This window comes from Pseudophryne corroboree, chromosome 11, assembly GCF_028390025.1.
Source record: "Pseudophryne corroboree isolate aPseCor3 chromosome 11, aPseCor3.hap2, whole genome shotgun sequence".
In the NCBI taxonomy this organism is placed as follows: Eukaryota; Metazoa; Chordata; class Amphibia; order Anura; family Myobatrachidae; genus Pseudophryne; species Pseudophryne corroboree.
Genome location: NC_086454.1, coordinates 68,471,911 through 68,480,639, shown reverse-complemented (window position 1 = coordinate 68,480,639; position 8,729 = coordinate 68,471,911).

The window sequence follows — 8,729 nt, the reverse complement described above, 5'->3', positions numbered from 1 at the left end:
ATGCCGACAGTCACTGACCAGGCTGTGTGAAAGGAGCAATGTGGTTTCATATATAATTGAAAACCGTCTAGTGTGAAATGGCCCTAACAGTCCACGTTTTATGAATATCAATGGCTGAGCACAGATGGTTAATTTAAATGGACTGATGTCATAATTAAGGCACCTGTGCCTATGCATATATCCTTAAAACCTGGACAATTAGGGTGCTTTGAGGACCGAGTTTGGGAACCTCTGCATTAACCTGTTCATGGCAGTCTGGAGACCTCAATGATTATGAAGTCTGGAATGCATTGTGCTTACTCTAGCCTATCAGAATCACTAAGAACAGGGCCAAAGGGGTATTACTCTGAGAGGGTACGTTGTCTACCTGTTACTCCCCAATTTTTAGTTTCTTGAAAACTCCTTATTATAAAGTTAGGCTTTGGTAGACCCTGTTCACGCTATGTGTAATCGCTGCTTGGAACACATTAACAGCACGCTGAAACTGGAGCATGCTTAGAGATCGCTGATCTGGATGCCATCTCACCTCCCTTGTTCACACAGTCGACACCAATCCTATTCTGGTGGATTGCAATGGGCTTGAGTTCGATTTGTACACAGACCCGATGGTTTGCATACAACTCTGTTGGTGGGTGGACTGCTCATGTGCAGAATGAATCCTGCCTTCTAAGCATGGAGGCGGGTGTGATGACTGGCAGGTTTGCTGAAAATGGGCGATGAAGCCTCCGTTTTCTAAGAGTGCCGAGGCCACTGTCTGATTCTTCCAACACAGATTTATTGGACTTGGTTACATATCTGAGACAGCCATACGGAGTTTATCCTCCGGGTACGATGTTGGACGATGTTCTCAGATTACTCATCGGAGTAATCCTCAGATGGATGATGATCGCGCAAGTGATCCGATGCTGCATTTCTGAATGTAGCAGTGTATCACAGAAGCCGGCAGGAAGAACCTGTTTACCGAAGACTTCTGTGGCAGTATCATGATTTAGCAGTCACAGCTACTACTGTACATGCACCTTACTCAGGCCCCAGGTCCACTTCTTAGAGTGTGTACCACAGTGAAATTTATCCTTGCAATTTTGACTATATAGTCAAATTTGCAAGGAAAGTTAGTACAAATCATACTGTTAGGCAGTTTGTGATACCGATGCGCACTCCCGCGTGGTCGGTATCGTAAGGAAAGATAGACTGTGCAGACAAGTCAATATTGACTATATAGTGTACTATCTAGTACAAAGTGTAGTCAAAATTGGCACTTGGTCAAAATCGCACATAGGGCCTAATTCAGGTTGGGTCGCATTGTGCGATCCAACTAAATTTTGAGACAAAGATGCATGCGCAGTGCCTGTCCTGAGCATGCGCACGCATTTTCAGTGGGGGGGGCGCATAAAATGTGATCGCCTCTGCCTGTCAATTGGGGGGGCGCGGGCGGGCAATGCTCCGTTTCCAGGGAGGAGATGGAGCAGTGCAAAACGGTGGCGTGTCAGGTGCGATCACAGTGGCTGCGTGATGCGACACCCAGCCATCGTGATCGGGAATATGGCGGATGGGCCTCCTGCGGGAGCAGCCAAGCTGCGCCGGTAGGAGGCTTCCTTAGTTTTTGCCAACAAGCAGAAATTGCGATGCGTTTGCAATTTCTGCTCGTTCAACGGGGAGAGGCTCTGGTCAGCATGATGGGCGGCCCCCAGTATGCAAGCCAAAGGATTTTAAATTCTGCTAAATTAGCAGAATTTGCAATCCTTACTGAATTAGGCCCATAGTCAAAATCGGTGGTTCTGGGTGAGTTCAAGGGAAATCGCATAGTCAAAATCGGGGATAGTCAATATCTCACCGTGTATATGCACCTTTTACATTTGAAAAAATTAAATATCTGGGACAGTTCCTGGCTGTCACACCGTTCTAGGAGTAAAAAGACTAGTATGACTTTTTTTAGTGGGGGGATTTATTCCTTTATTTTTTTTTATTTTTTGTATTACGAGTAATTAAGTAAGAAAAGGAAATGACATACAGGGAACGTTAAATGTAAAACCTGTACACACAGCGTAAGATCTCTGCACCCCAGGGGTGTAACTAGAATTGCGCGGGGGCCCATAGCAAAATCTTGAAAGCCCCCCTCCCCCCCCTCCCTTGTCACTACTATGCCTCTTAGCAAGAGAGAGTGCAAGGGAGGTGAAAGAGACGGTGTCAGAGCAAAAGAGAGAGAGGAGAGAGAAGGGTTTCATGGAAAAATAGGGAATGAGAGAGCAGCAAGAGAGGTGGCCAGGGAGAAACAAAGAAAGGGATGACTGGAGAGATGGCATCAGGGAGAGAGGGAAGAGAGTGAGTGTGTCGGAGGGAAAGGGGAATGAGACGGAGAGATAAACTGTGTCAGTAAGAGAGGGGGTGTCAGGGAGAGAGAGATATGAAATTATAGTGTCAGGGAGAATGAGGGAGAGAAACAGTGTTAGAGAGAGAATTGGTGTATGCGACAGAAGTGTGTCAGGAGAAGGGGGAACAAGAGAGAGTGTCAGACAGTGTCGGGGGTGGGGGGGGGTTTAACAGGAGAAAGGGATGGGGAGTGGGCAGGAGGGAGAGATACTGTAGATGGAGTGGAATAAGCAGGAGAGGGAGGAGTGAGCAGGAGAGTCATTACCTATTGCTACACAGGCTTCTGATGGGGACGGGCACTTTGCGGCATTAGGCTCCACCCCCAAAATGCCTATGAAGCGCCGCACTCCCTGCTGACGGGCAGGAAGGGGGTGTGGTAGAATGGACTGCACTGGCTGGGATGTTTGCTGTTGTGTGGGCCCCACTACATTCCCCACGGCTGTTCTTCCCTGCAGCCAGGGGTAAAGGGGGAGCTGCTGGCCTTGCAGGTACCCAGTGGAAGGGAAAGCTGCAGGCCCTGGAAGCAGCCAGGGCCCCAGAGCAGATGCACCCTCGATAGTTACGCCACTGCCACACCCTTATGTGAGGCATAGTTTCCAAAAGAGACCATGCCTACACTAATGAAAGCGCTGTTAGCAGATTCATTGTAGCAGATCATTGTTACGCTAATGCAGGCCATACAGCTAATAGATAATTCCTGTTCTGCTGAATGGCAGACTCTGATGATCGCCAATTTGTCAGGGGATCAGCATAATCCTAAATGTTAAAAATCTGCGTCAGCAGCAAAACACGGAACTGCTCCAATACTTGCCTGGTGTATCTGGTAAAAGTCAGGGAACTGCTCCAATACTTGCCTGGTGTATCTAAAATAACATTTTAAAAAAAAAGCGATCAAAATGTAACAATTGCACATGCCTTTTCTAGGGTCACCATTATGTAATTGTCATTTCACAATCCTTGCATTCAGTTGTATGAATTTACAGGCAATCTCTCATCTTGCCACTGCATACACAGTATGTTCCTGTTGAATTTATAGGCTCCCTTTATGGAAAAAAGCAGTGAGAGATTTGTTCACTTACACCGCAGTGAAGTACTGTATATACTCGAGTATAAGCCGACTCTTTCAGCACTTTTTTTTGTGCTGAAAAAGCCACCTCGACTTATACTCGAGTCAGTGGCAGTGCAGTGTGAAGGAGGGACACGGAGCACACAGCGCGCGCCTCTCCTGTGTCCCTCCTGCATCTCCAGCAGCCGCGGCGGGTCTATTAAAGGAAGTACCCGTTCGTGACCTCTGATCACGAACCGGCACTTCCTTTAATAGACCCGCCGGAGATGCAGGAGGGACACAGGAGAGGCGCGCGCTGTGCGCTCCGTGTCCCTCCTTCAGAAGACGGCGCGTGATCGACGGAGGGATAAGTAACTGGCACTGGGGGAGCATATTTGGCACTTGGGGAGGGGGCATATGTGGCAGCATGAGGGGCATATCTGGCAGCATGAGGGGCATATCTGGCAGCATGAGGGCATATCTGGCACTGTGGGGCATATGTGGCAGCATGAGGGCATATCGCACTGTGGGGCATATTTGGCAGCATGAGGGCATATCTGGCACTGAGGACTATGTACGGCTAGAGCTGCATTTCCCACCTTAGGCTTATACTCGTCAATACGTTTTCCCAGGTTTTTGTGGTAGAATTAGGTGCCTCGGCTTATATTCGGGTCGATTTTATACTCGAGTATATACGGTACTTCAATAGAAATTGAGGCAATTTTTTAACACATGGCAAGATGTATGGAGGCAATCTCCACTCACAGCGTGTGGGCCACGGAAAGATAATCAGGAGGATCAAACAGGTCAGATAACAAAACAATATAGACAATTTCTCATACGTCCTAGATGATGCTGGGGATTCCAAAAGGACCATGGGGTATAGACGGATCCGCAGGAGCTTGGGCACACTATAAAGACTTAAACTGGGTGTGAACTGGCTCCTCCCTCTATGCCAGACCTCAGTTAGACTTTGTGCCCAGGAGTGATGGGTCACACACTAGGGGAGCTCTCCTGAGTTTCTCTGAAAGACTTTGTTAGGTTTGTTATTTTCAGGCAGACCTGCTGGCTACAGGCTCCCTGCATCGTGGGAGTGAGGGGAGAGAAGCAGGACCTACTTCTGTGAGTTTCAAGGCTCTGCTTCTCGGCTACTGGACACCATTAGCTCCAGAGGGTTCGATCACTTGGTGCGCCTAGCTGCTTGTTCCCAGAGCCACGCCGTCACCCCCCTCACAGAAGCCAGAAGAAAGAAGCCGGGTGAGTATGAGAAGAACAGAAGACTTCAGTGACGGCAGAAGACTTCAGTAACGGAGGTAACAGATCGTGCTACACTCCATGCTCCCACACACCAATGCACTCACAGGGTGCAGGGCGCTGAGGGGGGAGCGCCCTGGGCAGCAGGTTCCTGATGTCTTTTTTTGTGGCTGGCAGAAAAGTATCTGGGTGCCTGAGCACCGTGTCCCATACCCCCGCCAGCATATAATGCGCGCTGTGCGCCATTACTCCCCCGCCGCCGGCTTCCATGGGTGCGGGGCGCTGGGGGGGGAGTGCCCTGGGCAGATGTGTTAAGGCCTCTGTGACTCTGGAGGTGCAGGATTTCCGTGTCCCGGACACCCGCCAGTATGTATATCGCACTAGGCGCCATTTTTCCCCGACAGACTTGCATAAGCTGGTGGGGCCGGGGCTCCGTGTCTCGGACCCCGCCAGCGTGGTATAGCGCACTGGGCGCCATCTCTCCACCGCCACTGGCCCCATGGGTGCAGGGCGCTGGGGGGGGAGCGGCCTCGGCAGCGGATTAAAGCTTGCACGGGTAAGCTGGCGGGGCCGGGGCTCCGTGTCTCGGACCCCGCCAGAGTGTTGGAGCGCACTGTGCGCCATCTCTTCACCGCCACCGGCCCCTGGGGTGCAGAGCGCTGGGGGGGAGCGTCCTGGGCAGCATTTTTTAACTCTTCCCGGGTGTGCTTAAAAACAAGTAAACACGCTAGGGGAGATACGATGGTAGGTCGATGCCCTGGCAGCATCAACGGTAATTCCTGGGTAAAAGAATTAACAGGCTGTTATTGCCTTGTACCTGTATTAGTATGTGTGTGTATATATATGTGTGTGTGTGTGTGTGTGTATGTATATATATATATATATATATATATATATATATATATATATATATATATATATATATATATATATATATATATTTTTTTTTTTTTCTCTAGTGGATGCTGGGGACTCCGTGAGGACCATGGGGGGAATAGACGGGCTCCGCAGGAGACTGGGCACTCTAAGAAAGATTTAGTACTACTGGTGTGCACTGGCTCCTCCCTCTATGCCCCTCCTCCAGACCTCAGTTAGAATATGTACCCGGCCAGAGCTGGGTGCTTTTAGTGAGCTCTCCTGAGCTTGCTAATAAGAAAGTATTTTAGTTAGGTTTTTTATTTTCAGAGAGCTTCTGCTGGCAACAGACTCTCTGCTACGTGAGACTGAGGGGAGAGAAGCAAACCTACTAACTGCGGCTAGGTTGCGCTTCTTAGGCTACTGGACACCATTAGCTCCAGAGGGATCGAACACAGGACCTGACCCTGTCGTCCGTTCCCGGAGCCGCGCCGCCGTCCCCCTCGCAGAGCCAGAAGTCAGAAGCCGGCGGGTTGAAGCAAGAAGACGTCAAAATCGGCGGCAGAAGACTCCTGTCTTCATATGAGGTAGCGCACAGCACTGCAGCTGTGCGCCATTGCGCCCACACTAACCCACACACTCCGGTCACTGTAGGGTGCAGGGCGCAGGGGTGGGCGCCCTGGGCAGCAATAAAGTACCTCCTGGCAAAAGCAGCATATATACAGTTGGACACTGTTATATGCATGAGCCCCCGCCATTATTTTTACACAAAATCGCGGGACAGAAGCCCGCCGCTGAGGGGGCGTGGGCCTTCTTCCTCAGCACTCACCAGCGCCATTTTCTCTCCACAGCTCCGCTGAGAGGAAGCTCCCCAGGCTCTCCCCTGCAGACTCACGGTAGAAAGGGTAAAAACAGAGGGGGGGCACATAAATTTAGCGCATTTATCATATATACAGCAGCTACTGGGTAAACACTAAGTTACTGTGTGATTCCTGGGTCATATAGCTCTGGGGTGTGTGCTGGCATACTCTCTCTGTCTCTCCAAAAGGCCTTGTGGGGGTCCTGTCCTCATATAGAGCATCCCCTGTGTGTGTGGTGTGTCGGTACGCGTGTGTCGACATGTTTGACGAAGAGGGCTATGTGGAGGCAGAGCAAGTGCAGATGGATGACGTGTCGCTGTCGGCGGTGCCGACACCTGATTGGATGGATATGTGGAAGGTGTTAAATGATAATGTAAACTCCTTACATAAAAGGTTGGATAAAGCTGATGCCTTGGGACAGTCAGGGTCTCAACCCATGCCTGATCCTACAGCGCAGAGGCCGTCAGGGTCTCAAAAGCGCCCACTATCCAAAATTGTTGACACAGATATCGACACGGATTCTGACTCCAGTGTCGATGACGATGATGCAAAATTGCAGCCTAAAATGGCTAAAGCCATCCGCTACATGATTATAGCAATGAAGGATGTTTTGCACATTTCAGAGGTAAGCCCTGTCCCTGACAAGAGGGTTTATATGTATGGGGAGAAAAAGCAAGAGGTGACTTTTCCCCTTCACATGAGTTAAATGAATTATGTGAAAGAGCGTGGGATTCCCCCGATAAGAAAGTGCTGATTTCCAAAAGGTTACTTATGGCGTACCCCTTCCCGCCAACGGACAGGATGCGCTGGGAATCCTCCCCTAGGGTAGACAAAGCTCTCACACGCTTATCTAAGAAGGTGGCCCTGCCGTCACAGGACACGGCCGCCCTAAAGGATCCTGCAGATGGAAAGCAGGAAAGTATCCTGAAATCTGTTTATACACATTCAGGTACTCTACTGAGGCCGGCAATTGCGTCGGCTTGGATGTGTAGTGCTGTAACAGCATGGACAGATAATCTGTCTGAGGACATGGATACCTTAGACAAGGATACCATTTTGCTGACCCTGGGGCATATAAAAGACACTGTCCTATATATGAGGGATGCCCAGAGGGACATTTGCCTACTGGGCTCTAGAATAAAGGCAATGTCAATTTCTGCCAGAAGGGTCCTGTGGACTAGGCAGTGGACAGGTGATGCCGACTCCAAGAAGCACATGGAGGTGTTACCTTACAAGGGTGAGGAATTGTTTGGGGACGGTCTCTCGGACCTGGTTTCCACAGCTATGGCTGTGAAGTCAAACTTTTTGCCATATATTCCCTCACAGCCTAAGAAAGCACCGTATTACCAAATGCAGTCCTTTCGCTCACAAAGAAGCAGGAAGGTCAGAGGTGCGTCCTTTCTTGCCAGAGGCAGGGGTAGAGGAAAGAAGCTGCACCATACAGCTAGTTCCCAGGAACAGAAGTCCTCCCCGGCTTCCACTAAATCCACCGCATGACGCTGGGGCTCCACAGGAGCCAGGAGCGGTGGGGGCACGTCTCCGAAATTTCAGCCACCAGTGGGTTCGCTCACAGGTGGATCCCTGGGCTATACAGATTGTGTCTCAGGGATACAAGCTGGAATTCGAAGTGATGCCCCCTCACCGTTACCTCAAATCGGCCCTGCCAGCTTCCCCCATGGAACGGGAAGTAGTGTTAGCGGCAATTCACAAGCTATATCTCCAGCAGGTGGTGGTAAAGGTTCCCCTCCTTCAACAGGGAAAGGGATACTATTCCACAATATTTGTGGTACCGAAACCGGACGGTTCGGTCAGACCCATATTGAATTTAAAGTCCCTGAACATTTATCTGAAAAGATTCCAGTTCAAAATGGAATCGCTCAGAGCGGTCATTGCAAGCCTGGAAGAGGGGGATTTTATGGTGTCTCTGGTCATCAAGGATGCTTACTTGCATGTCCCCATTTATCCACCTCATCAGGAGTACGTCAGATTTGTGGTACAGGTCTGTCATTACCAATTCACCGAGAATATTTACCAAGGTTATGGCAGAAATAATGGTGCTCCTTCGAAAGCAAGGAGTCACAATTGGACGATCTCCTCATAAAGGCGAGGTCCAGAGAGCAGTTGCTGATCAGCGTAGCACACTCTCAGGCAGTGTTGCAACAGCACGGCTGGATTCTGAATATCCCAAAGTCGCAGCTGATTCCTACGAGTCCTGGGAAAGATGGTGGCATCATACGAAGCCATTCCCTTCGGCAGGTTCCATGCGAGGATCTTTCAATGGGATCTGTTGGACAAGTGGTCCGGATCGCATCTTCAGATGCACCGGCTGATCACCCTGTCCCCCA